Here is an 18,169-nt window from a genome sequence, read left to right as displayed (position 1 = left end):
ACATGCTGAGATTCATTCATGATGCTACCTAATCAAGGATGGTTTTTGTATTGCTACAGCCTTTGAATATTTCCTATGACTAATTGCACTAAGTTAATACTTTAAATTCTTAGAACTAAAATAATTCTAGCAGAGACACCAGATGTACTGCAAAACCTTTCTAGAAGGGATTTCAGAAGAGTATTAATCCTTACTGTGTTAGGGCATTCATAGTCCTGACTAAATGGAGTTTTCTCATGTGTGCCTGGAATGGTCTTCTAATCCTTTTTTTAAAATTAATTTTATTTATTTTTTTGAGAGCGATGCAGAGAGAGAGACACACACACACACACAGAGAAACACCAGAGCACTGCTCAGCTCTGGCTTATGGTGGTGTGGGGGATTGAACCTGGGACTTAGGAGCCTCAGGCATGAGAGTCTGTTTGCATAACCATTATGCTCTCTCCCCCACCCTGTATAATCAAGTTTAAGAGAAAGCAAACAACAGTAACTCACTCCCTGGCCCATGTTAGAAAAGGTTGTTACCCACTAGATGATGAGACAAGGACCGGCAGAGTAATTGAATTCCAGCCAAAGCCAAATGGGCAAAATCTAAAACACAGGAGGTATTTGTAAAATTAAGAACAATACATTTGGGAAAATAAAAATAAATGACTGAGAGGCTATTACTATGCACTATATACTGATCTAAAAACTGTATTCTACAGAACTTCAGTTTAATCCTAACAATACATAAGTGAGCCACCTGAATTAGGAAAGTGACTTCTGTCCATAAAATCTAGTTTAAATTAAGGACAGAAGAACTTCTTTGTGTGGAAAACTAGAGTTTAGTGCTTAGACCCCAGAGTCTGCAGATGAGGTGCAGGGGGTTCAGTGGACTCTGGTGGAAGATAAGGTGTTGCAACACATTTTGAAAAAGGGAAGATATCAATTTCTGAAACACTGGTTTATGAATCTACCTCAACTCAAAACAGCCTATTGTTAATCTTCAAAATTCCTTTCAGTTTATTTTTCTACTTAGGAAAGAATGATTTAAAAAATAGTAGTTATCAAGTGGGCACAATTTCTCCCCGTCTCTGACAGTCACCTGCACACTGACTCCACAGCCATCTTAGCCTTTCTGCCACCCTTGGGCAGAGTGGGTATCTCCAGCACCCACTCTTCCTCTTCCTGTTACAGCACAAGGCCTGGTCTTGTTGCAACAGGCAAAGCCCAGTCTAAATTCTGCCATGTATCTGGCTTTTTCTTGCTAATTTTTTTTAAATGAAGGGAAAGGGCATTTAAAAAATATAATTATTGGTTTATTCCCTTTTGTTGCCCTTTTTGTTTTATTGTTGTAGTTAATGTTGATGTTGCTGTGGGATACAACAGAGAGAAATGGAGAGAGGAGGGGAAGACAAAGAGGGGGAGAGAAAGACAGACACCGGCAGAATTGCTTCACTGACTGTGAAGAGACTCCCCTGCAGGTGGGGAGCCAGGGCCTTGAACCTCTTCCTTATTTCTTAAGTTCCATCTATAAGTGAGATTGCCAAATACTCATCTTTCTCCTTCCAACAAATGGTACTAAACATGGCCACCTGAAGTTCCATACAGTAGGACGCAAGAGGATGATTTCTCCATCTTCAATGGGTGAGTAGACTTCCCTTGTGTAAATGGACCACAAGCATTTAAAACACTCCCATCTGTTAACCTTCGGGGTTGCTCCCGGATTTGGACCCACCTGTGCACTCATCACTTTGGAGACCTATTTGTCTCCTTTTGTATGGCAGTTTTTTAATTCCTCTGCTTATTTCCTTTCTGTGTGTGCCTAAGTTGGGCGTGTGTGTGTGTGTGTGTGTGTGTGTGTGTGTGTGTGTGTGTGTGTGTGTGTATTTCCCACAACTAGAAGGCATTGCTGTCTCAACTTACCTGACACCAACATTTCATTCAAATGCTTCTAATGTAACACTGACACTTACTGGCCCGCTCTGGGCTCCCAATGTGGGAAAGGGCCCACAGTCCCTCTGTGACACTGTGTCTATCTGTCTGCAATCACAAGGCCAGCACTGCCACCTGGTCTCTCTTTGGTGGGAATCAGTCAGATTCCTCTCTTTGACATCAAATGGGCCAGATTGTTCCTTAGTTCTCATTTCTTTTGTTTTCTTTATACTTTCTTTCTCTTCCCTCCATGTCTCTCTACCTCTCCCTCTCCCTGCTCCTCTCTCTCTATATATAAATATATATATTTGTAAACTGGCACATGTATTTATGACCAGAAAGTACCTCATCAATACCCTTTGCAACCTTGTGTGAGTTGAGTAACTGTTGCAAAGTTACCAGTCACCAGAAGACTCTAGCAAGTGTTCAGACTGGTCAGCACAGGCAATGCAGACAGGTTGTTTATAGTGACTTCTCAACTGAAATTGAACAGCCAAGGTTTTAACACAATGGCTCCCTTAATATTCTGTGATGTCTGAACTTGATCCACTGTGGGAGCCTGGCCTTGTCGGTCCTCTAGCTACAGCCTGAGCCTTTCACAAACAGGAGGTGATGAACACCTTGCTGCTTTCAGAAATTCCAAAAGGGATCAGGGTGAATCTGGGATAACAGAGATCACATGTTCCCCAGCATGAAGACAGAGTACAAATCCCTGGGCCCTTTACAAGGGGAATTGTGAGGATTTATGATATGCATACATTTCACTTTCTTGCACTCTGGTCAGGTAAGAGACACAGTGCACAGAGATAGATTCCTGTGTGAGAGAGGCTCCAGAGACAAAGAGGAGGAGCCACTATCTACCTATAGCCACTGAAAAATAAGCACCCTCCCTAGCAGTGAGCTGGGTCTGATTTCACAACAGGAAGTGTCCCCAAGTTGGACTGTGGGTGGGTCTTGGTCCCTGCCTGTACCACCCCCTCACCCCTACAGGTGGCTTTCAATGTCAGGAGCCACATCAGGATGGCAGTCATGGGCCCAGAGGGGACACTTGCAGAATGGCTGGGGTTCACCAGTGCTCCCTGCTGGTTCCTACTCAGTGTCTGGGCCTGAGGACACACTGACCTGGGGTCTCCTCAGAGGTCTGCTCCAGATGGCAGGGCTCTGCGATGATGGAGACAGAAGTGGAGTCTTGTGGTCTCTGGCGCAGCAGCTCAATAGTTGGCAGCTCACTCATTTCCTATCCACAGTCTTGTTGATGCCCTACATGGAGAACAGTCAACATGCAGACTCAGGCTGAAGAATGGTTCCAATCAGGCCAACTCACCTTGATCTAGTGCCCACATGGTACCTTAGGTCCTCCCTCTGGGCCTCAGGATGGAGCCACTGTGTCTGTGGGAGCATCACTGCACTCAGCCAGGGAAACCCTACAGAAAGCAGGTGCCCAGGCATAGAAATTGTTGAGTCCATGGGAGCAAGCTTCCCAGGTTCCCTTGCTTATAATGCAGACATCCCTTGGTACAGGGTGCAATAGGAACTTTATATTCCATGATGTCTGGGGTGACATTGCACTGGGTTTGTCTTTCTTCCAGTAGAGGAGGGAGATAGATCAAAAATAACAACAAGAGGCTGGGAGGTGGGGCACCAGGCTGAGGGCACACATGACCATGTGTAAGGATCTGGGTTTGAGTCCAAGTTCCCAACATGCTTAGAGATGAAACACGCTGCAGGTGTCTATCGTTCTCTATTCTCTCTTTTCCCCTCCAATGTATCTTTATTCAATAAAATAGGGAAAAAAAAGGAAAATGACTGACAGGACCAGTGAATTCATGGTGCCAGTAACCAGCTCCACTGAATTACAGGATAGCAGAGAGAGAGGAAGAAAGATAGGGAGAGGGAGAGGGAGAGAGAGAAAGGCAGCAACACAGCACTGACACTTATTTCCATCATATGGTGAGGATTGAGCTTGAACCTGGATCTGGCACAGGAAAAGCTGGCGACTGCAGTACGAGGGCTCTTCTCCTGGGCCCATTAGTAACTTCTGCTAGGATCCTGTCTGAAAACACTCCTGCTCATCCATGCCCAATACCATTGAGATCTGTATTTCTATGGCAGATTATTTGTCAGTTCTGACACTAAATGTGTCCTTCTTTAGAAAAGATTTGATTTACTATTTCTTGCAAATAAAGATAAGAGATATTGAGAGGAGAGATGGGGGTAGAGAGATAGACAGGAGCCTGTAGTTCTGTTTCCCTGTCCATCAAGGTTCCCTGTTGCAGGTGGGGGCTAGGGACTAGAACCTGGATGCTTGTGCACTGTAATTTGTGCGCTCTACCAGATATGCCACTGCCTGTGCCCTGACATTGCCTTTGTAAACTGTGCCTTTACAGAGATCTGTTAAGGAGTCAAACAAATGAAGGTAGGAACACTGATGGCTGCTGTGATTAAATAACTGCAATGGATTGTGTGGAATTGCTCTGCTCACTATACTGACACATGAGGTCAGTCTAATAGACTTTAAATGTTTCTTTTCTTTTATTATTTACTTAACTGTTATGGTCTTGTGACCACCCACTAGTTCCAGAAGACCTTTTCTTTTGAATCCTTTAAAAAGAGACAAGGTGGCCGGGCGCTAGTGCAGCAGGTTAAGTGCACATGGTGTGAAGCTCTAGGACTGGCCTAAGGATTCCGGTTCGAGCCCCTGGCTCCATAAGTGGAGAAGCAGGTCTGAAGGTGTCTGTCTTTCTCTGCCCTTTCTCTCTTCCTCTCCTCACTAGATTTCTCTCTGTCCTGTCTAACAACAATGATAGCAATAACAAAAACAATTATAATAACAATAAAGAACAAAAGAGGAAAATAGCCTCCAGGAGCAGTGGATTCATAGTGCAGGGCACAGAACCCCAGCAATAGCCCTGGAGGCAGAGAGAGAGAGACAGAGGTTTTGAGATAGAGATCCAGGCTCACTGCAAGCCTCCACTGATCATGGAGTCTCCCCTCTGTGCTGTTTGAGCTGATCTGATGTTCACATGGGGTGTGAACCTGGGGCTTCCTACACAATAAAATGAACTTTGCTGTGGGAGCTCTGTGCCAGTCCTAGAATGTCCTTCTCCTTGTCAGGGCTACAAAGGAACAGCAGGCACTTTGCTCTATGCTCCCATCCCACTGCTCCTTCCAGGCCATGGAGTCACCAAAGAGGACGCAGGGGACTGAAAACCCAGAAGCCAAGTACAAAGCCAGAGCTGACACAGGGAGTAACTGTGCATAAAAACAGTGGCTAGTACTTCATGCTTAGGATTGCTTTCCCTTGCCCTTCCCAAAATAGAGAAAGATAGTTTGCTGTGGTGTGGATTTGAGTTTTAAAAGTGTGGTTCATTTCTTTTTCTTTTTTTTCCCTAAAATGTTTTCTTAAAGACGTTTTAAAATATTTATTTTTGTTGCCCTTGTTGTTTTTATTGTTGTAGTAGTTATTACTGTTGATGTTGTCATTGTTGGATAGGATAGAGAAATGGAGAGAGGAGGGGAAGACAGAGAGGGGGAGAGAAAGACAGACACCTGCAGACCTGCTTCACCACCTGTGAAGTGACTCCTTTGCAGGTGGGACGGTTCATTTCTTAATGAGAGAAAGAGAGAGTAGAGAAAGGAGGAGGAGGAGAAGGAAAGAGAGGAGCAGAGTGTCATTATGGATGGGCACTGAGGATGCTGCACTAAGCAGCTCACAGTCCTCTGACAGTGCTCTAGCTCGCAGTCTGGGAAATGGAGCTCATTTCTGAGGTATAGAGAGGAAAGTCTCTTTGCATTCTGATCTTCTTGAGGATTTAACTTGGAATGTAAATGCACAACACTTAAGAGGGCTGGGAACTCAGTCTGAGAAACACCAAGTGCAGGTGTTCAGCACATGAACACCTGAGCCTGGACACAAGCCTCTCGCTATCTTCAAATGCTGAGTACATACTGCCATGGAGCCAGGGTTCAAGAAATACTTCTGTGTAGACTCAGAGGTGTGACCTCATTTGAAAGGAGTCTCAGAAATACAAGAGCCTTATTTGTAAAGAAATATACTAGCAAGGGCAACCAAAAGGAATAAATAAATAAATAGACTAGCAGAATCCCATACTGAAAATAAAAAGCTGTGAGGAAAAGAGAGTGTAATTTGTATTTCTATAAACATCAAGAAAGAAAGACATGATTAGTGAAGTAAATGAATAAATCGATTAACATTTTTTTTCTTTTCCTGTTTTTTTTTTTTTGCCTCCAGGGTTATTTATTCCTTGGGCTTAATAAGAGTCCACTTTTTCTGGTGGCCTATTTTTTCATTTTATTGGATAATACAGAAATTGAGAGTGGAGAGGGAGAAAGATGGACACACCTGCAGACCAGCTTCCACTCTTGGGAAGCGACCCCCCTGAGGTGGGGAGTGGGATAAACCTCGATTCTTGCATGGGTCCTTGTGCTGACTACTATGTGTGCTTAACAGGGTACAGTGCCAGCCCCCTCAACATATATATTGTTTAAAGTTTTATTATCTTTATATATTTATTGATGGGATAAAGACAGCCAAAAATTGAGAGGGAAGGGGGTGATAGGCAGAAAGACACCTGCAGCACAGCTTCACCACTCATGAAGCTTTCCCCATGTAGGTGGGGAACAGGGGCTTGAACCTGTGTCCTTTAGCACTGTAACATGTGCTATCAAATGGGTGTGCCACCACCCAGCCTCTCTCTCAAAACATTTTTTCAAGACAGCACTTCTTGGTGAAAAAAATAGAGAGAAGACTTCACCTCTCTGGCTAACAACACCATCAAGCATGGCTAGAGGTGCAGAGGTGCAGGTCTGAGGTTGTTTTTTTTCCCTTTTTTTTTTTTCCTGAGAACATGTAGCCGAAAATGTGGAAAGGGGATGAAAAGGACACTGGGAACAGGTGAATTTGGGACAGGGGTATTGATGCCTTTACATTGTACAATGCCTGTTTTCTATTTTCATTATTTTAATAAAGTATTTTACCTAAAACAAATTACACTGCGATGACAAAATGAATAGAAAGACCCAACAACTATATTGTTCCCAAGATTTACAAATTGGTGTATTCTTCAATGTATTAAAGAAAACATTTAGGAAGTCAGGTCTGACTTTTGTGCCACAGTTTTGGGCTGGTCAGGAGTGATGAAATGTGTGAAGACAATTAAGCTAAATACTAAACAGCTGCTACTGAGAGAGTTTTGAACTGCTATTTTAAATCTAACCATCCTAACTTAGAATATCTTGACACTCACCCATCAATGTGTCTGGAGTCTCATTTTCCTTAGAAGTCAGACACATCTAATGCTGTGCAGGAACCTTGAATTAAAAAAAAAAAAAAAACTGGAGTTACAACCCACCTTTCACAGGATCTACTTGAAGAAAACTTGTCTTTAGCTTCCCTAAGGTTCACAAAGAATGAATCAACTAAAAATATAAATTCTCTTAGCTCCACAGACTTCACTATGGTTGGAGAGTAAACATTGCTGATTTCAGTAACTCTTTAACTGAATGCATAAGAACAATATATGTTTAAAACACTAATGTCAACACTTGTATTTCTTCTTGCAGTGTGACTGTTTCCTTGTAAATGAGAGATATATATTCTAGCAAATTCAGCTCTTTGCAAATCAAGTTTAAATACGGATCATAGTTTAAAATATTTTCTTGCAAGGAAATATATTGTATCCACATAGCAGTCAAAGTGTTCCTTATTGTAGGGGCGAGGAGTAAATGCCTTGAAAGTGTGAGCAACTTTCAAGAGTAGAGACCATCTCTCAAATGATCTAGAATTCATGTTAACTAGGCAAAAAACTGAGGTGGTAATTACTAGGCAGAGAGTCCCAGGACAGGCAGGGAGTAGGGAAGAGGACATCTCCTTGGATGGAGAGAGGGGAGAGAGTTTAGGGAATCATCCCAGCCAGATGGGTGCTGGGTATGCTGTCTCTCTGTCTCTATGTCCTTGCCTTTGCCTCTGTCTCCATATATATAAAATCAGGCATCTCATAAAAAATATTTTAAAAGAGAAATATAGCTCTGAGCATGATCTAAAGAAATGCTTTTCAGAAAAGACTGATCACAGTATTAATCTGGGTCTATATGAGAAATAGTCTCATTATTAGTAAGGTACACCAAAGTCATTAAAGGCAAATACTGGGGGCTGGTGGTACACAATGGGTAAAGCACATATGGCTCAAAGCACAAGGACTGGCATAAAGATCCCAGTTTGAGGCCCCAGAACCTCACCTGTTGTTGGTATGTTTCTAATTCTACTTCTAAAAACCCTTTCTGTTTCATTTGGTTTAAATCCCCCCTGCTTAACACTGCATTCTATTTACATAACACTGTATTCTATTTACATAACCTCTGTTAACATGCACCACCCTCCCTGCAGGGCATTGGTGGTTCAGTGGTAGAATTATTGCCTGCTCTGCCTCCTCTCCTTGTCATACCCTGATTTTCACCAGTCACTTTTCTCTCCACCCTCTGTATGTCACATCTTGTTTACACCCTACTTGGAAAGTATATAAAGACAACATTGTTCGTTTTAGTGAGTTGTGAGTTGGTAGTTGTGTTAGTTTAGCTTAGCTTGGTATAGATTGTGCTGCGTCCTGCATGAATAAAGAGATACTGGGTACAGCTCAACCATGAGTCCCTAGTCGTCTGTTACCCGCCCGTGAAGCCAGCCCGTCGATAACAACATGTGGCGCCTACAACTTGGGACCGGACCTGCGCAACTCCCAGATAAGTGAAGACTTTGCCTACCTATGCACTATGGTCTTCTCTTCTACTTATGAAGAGGTTTGCAAAGCCTCTACTGTTTCATCATGAGACAGAGCTGTCTCTGGAACATTTTGCTCTGGGCCACACTTCAGTTCCCTGACTGGGAACTTTGGTTTCTCGTGACCCTAATCATAGAGCTTGGAAGATGTATGGAGATTTCTCCTTGGACTTTCTGGATTCCCTCTCCCATGTTTCCTGAGGAAAAGGACTACATTTTGCTTCGGGCTGCAGTTTGATTCTTTATGACCGTGATCGTTGACATTGGGATATGCATGGGGATTTCCCCTGGGACTTTCTGGACTTCTTCTCGCATGTTTCCCATGGAGAAGGACTACTTTAATTTGAGGAGCATTCTCGAGGACCCTGGAAATCCCCTAGAATGGAGACACGTGGTTAGTTCTACTCTCCTGATTAGATTCTTTCTTCGATGGGAAGACGCTTTTAAAAATGGGTGCCTGAAGCAATCCTTCAGGAACAGTCAGAAGCACCCCAAATGGAATTTCGAGGAGCTTTTTGGACTAGGACGCCCTCCGGGGACTCATGATACTACATGGTGAGATCTTGATAATCTGGTTCAAGTTGCGTTTCATAAGAGAATGATTTGAATGACTGAATTTTTGTATGACATTGACTTAAAAAAAAAATGCTGGACACAGCCATGATTTCTAGAGACATCCAGAAACAATCAAAAAATTGTTTTTTCGGTGGCGCAGTGGGTTAAGCACATGTGGCACAAAGTGCAGGGACCGGCATAAGGATCCCGGTTCGAGCCCCCGGCTCCCCACCTGCAGGGGAGTCGCCCACAGGCGGTGAAGCAGGTCTGCAGGTGTCTATCTTTCTCTCCCCTTCTCTGTCTTCCCCTCCTCTCTCCATTTCTCTCTGTCCTATCCAACAACGAATTGCATCAACAAGGGCAATAATAATAGCCACAACAAAGCTACAACAAGGGAAACAAAAGGGGGAAAAATGGCCTCCAGGAGTGGTGGATACATGGTGCAGGCACCGAGCCCAGCAATAACCCTGGAGGGAAAAAAAATTCGATGGGAAGACACTTTTAAAAAATGGGTGCCTGAAGCAATCCAGCAGGAACAGTCAGAAGCACCCTAAATGGAATTTCAAGGAGCTTTTTGGACTAGGACGCCCTCCGGGGACTCTTGATGCTACATGGTGAGATCTGTTTCATAAGAGAGTGATTTAAATGACTGAATTTTTGTATGACATTGACTTAAAAAAAATGCTGGATACAGCCATGATTTCTAGAGACATCCAGAAATAATCCAAAACATTGTTTTTTCCTCCTTTGATTTCCTTTTTTATGTTTTGGCATAAATCTGAAATGTTTAATCCTGAAAACTGTATGAGTTATGGGTGGGGCAGATAGTGGAATGATTATGTTAATTATTCTCATGCCTGAGGCTTTTAACCATGATTCTTCTGTTTACCTTTCCACATTTTATTGAGTTTAAACTGTTTAAACAAACCTTAAAATCATACTAGAAAGGACTTCCAATTATAATGGAGTTATCAATTATACTAAATTTCTACTCTGCTACAAGTTTTGTTTGACAAGTAAGTGAATTTCAGCTGTCAAGTCTTCACATGAAAAGGCATCTACTCAAACAGAATTCCCGGAAATCCATTTGGATCCCTGTTCTCTGACGTCGCCCACAAGATGGAATGACTACAACACACCCCCGGAAACCAATGATGTGACCTGGCACGACCTGAAGAAACATATTCACAGACTCCAAAGATCACTCTCTACAGAAAAGTAGAATTCTGGTGGCTGATATTCCCCATCGAGACAGACATGCAGCGTTTCACCCCTTGGCATTTTCTTCTGTGGTCAACTACTTTGGACTGACACCTCCATCGGACTTACTGGTACACACTGCTGTGTTTCTCAAAGACTAACTTCAGCCAATTGCCTTGAGACTTTATAGACCATGTTCCCTTGCCTGCAGGCTCTGCTCCCCGAGACAGAAAACGCCCCCCGAGACAGAAAACTCCCCCCTCCTTATTAGGTTATGCCCACAGAGGTAGGAAACGCTCTTTGAGGCAAGAGATGCCCCCAGAGGCATGAAGCGCTCACAGAGGCAAGAAATTCACTTTCGCCTGCTAAGCATTGCCCTTTGAGTCAAGAAACGTTCCCCTTGGCAACACACTGGTTATTGCTGCTCGCCTATTTTGTTTTCCATGTCTTATGCCAGTTCTTTTGAAAACGCCTGTATGATATAGGTTTCTGTTCACCCCACAGTCCTGATACTATGGCCATTAGTTAAAAAGAAAGGGGGATTAAGCGCAGGTGGCGCAAAGCACAAGGACCGGCATAAGGATCCCAGTTCGAACCCCGGCTCCCCACCTGCAGGGGAGTCGCTTCACAGGCGGTGAAGCAGGTCTGCAGGTGTCTATCTTTCTCTCCCCCTCTGTCTTCCCCTCCTCTCTCCGTTTCTCTCTGTCCTATCCAACAACGACGACAACAACAATAATAACTACAACAATAAAACAACAAGGACAACAAAAGGGAATAAATAAATAAATAATAAAAAAAAGAATTGCCTAAAAAAAAAAAGAAAGGGGGAATTGTTGGCATGTTTCTAATTCTACTTTTAAAAAACTTTTCTGTTTCATTTGGTTTAAATCCCCCCTGCTTAACACTGCATTCTATTTACATAACACTGTATTCTATTTACATAACCTCTGTTAACATGTAACACCCTCCCTGCAGGACATTGGTGGATTAGTGGTAGAATTCTCACCTGCTCTGCCACCTCTCCTTGTCATACCCCGATTTTCACCAGTCACTTTTCTCTCCACCCTCTGTATGTCACATCTTGTTTACACCCTACTTGGAAAATATTTAAAGACAGCATTGTTCGTTTTAGTGAGTTGTGAGTTGGTAGTTGTGTTAGTTTAGCTTACCTTGGTATAGATTGTGCTGCGTCCTGCATGAATAAAGAGATACTGCATACAGCTCAACCATGAGTCCCTTGTCGTCTGTTACCCGCCCGTGAAGCCAGCCCGTCGAAAACAACAACCTGTGTATGTGGGGAGTCACTTCACAAACAGGTTCACAAAGCAGGTCTGCAGGTGACTTTCTCTCCCCCTTTCTGCTTCCTGTCCTCTTTCAGATTCTCTTGTCTTATCCAACAACAACAGCTATAACAATAACAACAGCAACAACAACAAGGGCAATGAAATGTGAAAAACAGCTTCCAGGAGCAGTGGATTTGTAGTGCTGTCACGAAGCCCCAATGATAACTTTGGAGGCAAAAAAAAAAAGACAAAATCCCATAAGGTATACATGAACTTCAGAGGCAAGCACATACTCAATGTATATAGAAAGGGAAAAGAGAGGAGTTGGGTGGTAGCACAGCAGGCTTCTCGGCCATGGCATAAAAGGCAATGATCTCGGTAAGAGCCCCTGGCTTCGCACCTATAGGGGAATTGCTCCACAAGCAGTGAAGCAGGTCTGTAGGTGTCTATCTTTCCTCCCCTCTCTGTCTTCCCCTCCTCTCTCCATTTCTCTCTGTCCTATCCAACAACGAAGACATTAGTAACAACAACAATAATGACTACAACAATAAAACAAGGGAAACATAATTGAATAAAAATAAATAAATATTTTTTTAATAAAGGGAAAAGGGGAGCTGGGTAGTACTACAGCAGGTTAAGCAATGTGGTGCAAAATGCAAGGACCTGCTGAAGGATCCCAGTTCGAGCCCCCAGCTCCCTGCCTGTAGGGGAGTCACTTCACAGGCGGTGAAGCAGATCTCCAGGTGTCTTTCCCTGTCTGTTCCCCTCCTCTGTTTCTCTCTGTCCTGTGTAACAATGAAGACATCAATATTAATAACTACAACAACAATAAAAAAGGGCAACCAAAGGGAAAATATAAAAAAATTAATAAAAGCAAAAGGGAAAAGAAACACTGAAATGCCCAGCAGCATATGGCTAGTGGGTGTCCCTAGGGGATACTGACACATATTATGAGGCCAGTCACTGCAATGAAGATGTAACTATGGCAACGCAGGGCCGTCTCGCTGTACTGCGGTGCACTGCAGCACCCAGGCTACTACACACCAGCATAGATGGGGGACAATGAGCTGTACCCAGGGCCAGCATGGACGGGCCCTGCAGTATCACCAGGGCCACGCACATCTGCATGAACAGGGATTACTGCCAGGTGGCTTCTTGCTGATACAGGCGGAGAAGTTCTGCTCATCCAACAGGGTTCCCAGGGCCTGGGAGTTCCTGGTAATGCCCTGGAATCCCGACCAGGGGACTCGCCCATCAGCAAGGACACCTGTGAACAAGACACTGAGCTCTGGGAGGAGCAGAGGAGGAGGTTCCTGTCTGCTCAGTAGAGGCTTGGAGAGAATGGAGGACAGCTAAATATGGGGCCTGGGGCAGGTCCACTTCCTACTGAGGCTCAGTAGGACAGAAAGGAGGGGACAGCAAACTCCTATTTAATACAAGAAGGGATTCTCCTACATCAACATGGGAATATTTGTTAATAGATGAGTTGATACATGCATCCTGGTTTTCCTACCTGAGACCCAAGACTTCTAAAATGGAACCCAAATATAGTCCCTTACAAAGGCTTTTGGCAAGAACGCTCTATTCCTTGATGGAACAGAGCCTTTGTGCAATCTTATAATAGTGACTCCAGAACACAGACAGTCAGAAAAGGAGTCTCATCCCGAGAAGGACTGTCAGGCTCAGCTGTATTGTTAGTTACAGATAGACATGCCCTGGTGTAGACTCTGATTTTCTGTGACTGATGACAATAGCTGGTCTATTTTATTTTTTGGGGGGCAGGGCAAATGGAGATGATTAAACAAGTTAATTTAATGCAACCTCATCCTTCATCATCTGTTAAGGCAAGATTCAAGTACAGTTTCCTCAGGTTTCAGTGAAGTAAAAATATTATTGACAACAACAACAAGAACAAAAAGCTGAACTATATGTTAATAAAGTAAGAGTCACATTAATAAAAGGTATGTTATATGATTTTCATTCTTGGTGTAAGATCTTTTTTCTCAAGATAGAGACAGAAAAACAAAGGGGCGAAGAGACAGACAAATAGACAGACAGAGAGACAGAGAGAGAGATGGTGCCAAAGCTTTTTTCAACATGGAGGGTCTAGGCTTGAGGCTTTGTCATACAAAAGCAAGGTAGTGCTTTTCCTAAGAAAGCCTTTTGCCCTTCCTCTGATGCAAAAGCTTATCAAATCATTTTTTTTCTGTTGTAGGAATATTAGAAGCATAACATGGAATCATGAGGGAATATGAAGCTAGAGAATTAAAAAAAAATTAGTCCTGACAATCAACATCCAGTCAATATGTGGGAAGTAAGTCAGTGGAGTGAGGTCAGAGCCACATTCTAGCTGAGTCAGGCTGTGCTCAGAGTCCCTTCACCTCCCAATACTCTCTGTGCATGGGAGTTCCCCACTACAAGTATGGATTGACAGGCCTGGCAGTGCATCTGCTCCCAGGGTGGCCAGGATACTGGACACACACTGGGGTGGAGAAGGCCTCTTCCCAGGCCCTAAAGGTCCTGCTCTAATGACAGAACAATGCACCTACAGAGAAGCCCATGAAGGACAGGATCTGGGCATCTGAAATAAAAGCCACCTCTAGCCTGTGGACAACACGAGACCCAGGGAGTCATTTCATCTGGGAGTCAAAGTCAGCACATAGCATCCAATGCTCATGTTCAAGCTGATAATTGTAGGGCCTGTAAATTATCTCTTAAATATTCATGTCACCCCTGGCAGAAAAAGGGTTGCCCACACTGACCTAGAGCAATTCCCAAAATAAAATACCTTTCTAGAAATGACTTCGGATGAGAATTGGCCCCTGCCTGTAACCTACCCTGAAACCCCGCACCCCCCACATGCGAATGGTCCTGTGTCATGATCCTGCTTCAGAAAGGGAGACATCCCAGAGGAGGCACTTTGGGAAGGCTGGGGCTCACCTCTCCCCTGCTGGCTCCTTCTCTACTGCCTGGCCTTGCGGACCAGCTGCCCTGGGGTCTCTGAAGTCATCTGCTCCAGATGGAAGGGCTCCTTGAGGGTGGCAAAAGACCATGAAATGGTGAGTCCAGATACAGTACCTGAGGGGATTCTGAATGATCCTTTCACATTTACCATTTTTTTCTAGTTTATCTCAGTAAATCATAAGGGACAGGGACCTGTGAAAACACTGAAAACACCATTTGTAAGGATGACAATTAACTGAGGGAAACTGTTATTTGTTTATGCTGAGGAACTTTTTATTTTTTCCCCCAAGGGCTGTTGCTGGGGCTTGGTGCCTGCACTATGAATCCATTGTACCTAGAGGCCATTTTTCCCATTATTGTAGTTGTTATAGCTGCTGTTGTTGGATAGGACAGAGAGAAATCGAGACAGGAGGGGAAGACAGAGGGGGAGAGAAAGAAAGACAGACACCTGCAGACCTGCTTCACTGCCTGTGAAGCGTGGCCCCTGCAGGTGGGGAGCCTGCAACTAGAACCTGGATCCTTAACCTGGTCCTTGCACTTCTTACCATGTGTGCTTAACCTGCTGTGCTACCTCTTGGCCCCCAGGAATGATGTTTTGCAAGACTGTAGTCATCTGATAGGTTCACATTCATATCTCCCTAAACTACATGTAGAAACTCTCACCCTCAGCCATATGCTATCTCCCTTGAACACAGGGCTTTGGGCCTCTCCCCTGCTTTTAGAAAATTTCTTTGATTCTTGTAGGAGTTTCCAGTTAGTAAACATCACTCCCTTTTTAAAAAAAAAATATGTATCATTGGATAGAGACAGAGATAAATTGAGAGAAGAGGGGATACAGAGAAGTAGAGAGCCAGAGACATTTGCAGGCCTGCTTCACTACTCCAGAAGCTTCAACAGGGGCTTGAACCTGTGTGCTTGTGCACTGTAATGTGTGTGCTTTTTCAGGACATGGCCACCTGGCCCTCAAACTCACTTCCTTACAAGGAGTATGATGACTGACATCAGGAAGAACCTGATCAACATTATGGAATTTAATAAGCAACATTATTTCTATATTTAGGCTGTAGATCCACTAAGAATTCCTTTTGCTTCCTATGCCTTTACAGTTTCCCATAAACATAAATATCTGTAGTTTCCCTAGTAAACCAACTGCACAGCATGCAGGTGGTATACCCATTAGAGTGCAAATGTTAGCAAGAGCAAGGACCTGGGTTCCGTTCCCTGCTTCCACCTGCTCTGGAGAAGCTTCATGGGCTATGACGCGGTGCTATAGGTGTCTGACTCTCTTCCTCTCCACCCTCTCCAGACAGGAATGCAGCTCTTGTTTTTGCTGAACTGACCTGCAGTGCAAGAAACTGGGAAGAAATAAGCTCAACTCCACAAAATACTGATGTCCATATTTCCTTTTTTTATCTGTGGGCCTCCTGTGCATGATTACACTGTGCCAGATGACCCGTGTTTTCTTTTGTTTTTCCCTTTTAATGTTCAGAAGAGAACGAGAGAGAATAACAAAGACTAAAGCTTCATGCTTGAGCCATTGGCTTTACAGACAAGTAGATGAAAAGGTTTTAAATGTAAAAGTCATGACCACATGGAAAACCAAGATGGAGGTCTTAGGAGAAAGTAACCACGAAGCTGTTCCTGGGCCAGCCTAGAACCAGTGACCTCTTGTCTCTGCTGGTGGCTCTCCTGGATCTTTGCAAGTAGGCAGACACCCACAGGCTAAGCAGAGGCACTGAGTGCTTGATCCTGAAGCTCCTTTCAAATTCGGAGAGACAGAGAGAAGCACTCTGTCATTCTCCCCTCTGCTCTTAGCCCAACCCATGAGCTCCTGCAGCTCTGTCCTCATCTGGCAGCTCAGCAAGGGTGGGGAGAGGGGCCTGAGCACTGTGTGTGCTGACTGACCCTGGAGACACCACACCACAGGCAGGAAGGTCCTGCCCTCAGAGCTGAGGCTCCAGTGTGGCTGCACTCTTCACTTCTGGGTTTACAAATGACATTCAGAGAATGCTGAGCGTTCCTCTCCTGTTGCTGAATTTCTGATATTTATACTTTGTTACACTTAATGTATATACTACATTACTAAACCTCATACATTAGTAGAAATGATGAACTTTTTAAGTCGGGCCTTCTAAATTATTTCAGGCCTTCACAGAAAAGAACACATGATTGGAAAAAAGATTTCAAAAGCTTTTTCATAAAAGAATGAAATAAATAAATTTATTTAGAGTTTCTTTCAAGTATTTATTTAGGATGAGAGGAATAGATCACCAGGTAGCCTACTTCAAAACTCCATTTGTTGACTGATGAGAGAGACAGAGATAGAATGACACGACACAAGCATATGCAGTGCCACAGACCAGACCTGAGATTTATGTTGCTGAGTTGTTTCTACCCAGTGCCAAAAACCATTCTGTAGCTGTCACTTACCTCTTTACTTATTCACCAAGCATAATCCTATCTATCCCAAAGGATACAACATCATCTTTACTTTCCTAGGGGATACTTCATTGAGTATATGTCCCATAACTTTTTTTTTTCCTCCTCCAGGGTTATTGCTGGGCTCGGTGCCTGCACCATGAATCCACCGCTCCTGGAGGCCATTTTTTCCCCCTTTTGTTGCCCTTGTTGTAGCTTAATTGTGGTTATTATTATTGCCCTTGTTGACGCAATTCGTTGTTGGATAGGACAGAGAGAAATGGAGAGAGGAGGGGAAGACAGAGAAGGGGAGAGAAAGATAGACACCTGCAGACCTGCTTCACCGCCTGTGAAGCGACTCCCCTGCAGGTGGGGAGCCGGGGGCTCGAACTGGGATCCTTGTGCCGGTTCCTGCGCTTTGCGCCACATGTGCTTAACCCACTGCGCCACCGCCCAACCCCCGTCCCATAACTTTTTTATCCACTCATCTGTCAAAGGGCATTTGGGTTGCTTCCAAATGGGGGCTATATAGGTCCTAAACTGGAGAAATGTGGGCTGTGGTTTTTCTAGTTGTTCAGGAAGCTTGATGGACGCCTGTCTTTTATTTACCACACAACCACCTCAACATTATGCCTCTGCCAGGCATCATTCACAGTTTTGAATGAGACCTTGGTTTTCAAGACTATATGTTTCAGACATGTCCATGCAGCTTCCAGGAGAAGTTTCCAACACTGTCCAGGTCCCAGACCCCTAGGTGCTAATGACCGTCCACCACAAGTGGCTACTAATGAATTCTTATCTGCATATTCAGATTGGCCTACATATTTAAGTTATTTTCCTGAGGAAATGAAATAGTGTCCTATAGTAAGAACTAAAAAAAAAAAAAAAAAAAAGAAAAAAGGCCCAATTCTCATGCAACCAACTTTTGAATGGGGAAGACAGAAATTCAACAGAAGAGACTACCAATCACAATGTGATTCTAGACTCCTGGAAATATTACCCAGAAAAAAACAAAGAGGGAAGTGAGGGAGTAAAGGTG

At 43.8% G+C, this 18,169-nt stretch overlaps 1 long non-coding RNA gene across 1 annotated transcript; it reads right to left on the bottom strand.

Annotated features, from left to right (window-relative positions):
* Window positions 1–2,812: 2,812 nt before the first annotated feature.
* LOC132537007 (uncharacterized) lies at window positions 2,813–16,021 on the bottom strand. Its single transcript, XR_009548519.1, has 4 exons — window positions 15,920–16,021; window positions 14,689–14,779; window positions 7,185–7,248; window positions 2,813–3,177 (listed from the first exon to the last, which is right to left on the bottom strand). It is a non-coding gene; the product is annotated as an uncharacterized LOC132537007 (long non-coding RNA).
* Window positions 16,022–18,169: the final 2,148 nt, after the last annotated feature.

Source organism: Erinaceus europaeus, chromosome 2 (assembly GCF_950295315.1).
Source record: "Erinaceus europaeus chromosome 2, mEriEur2.1, whole genome shotgun sequence".
NCBI lineage: Eukaryota > Metazoa > Chordata > Mammalia > Eulipotyphla > Erinaceidae > Erinaceus > Erinaceus europaeus.
The sequence above is the reverse complement of the archived record's forward strand: the minus strand, read 5'-3'. Positions and strand labels throughout refer to the sequence as shown.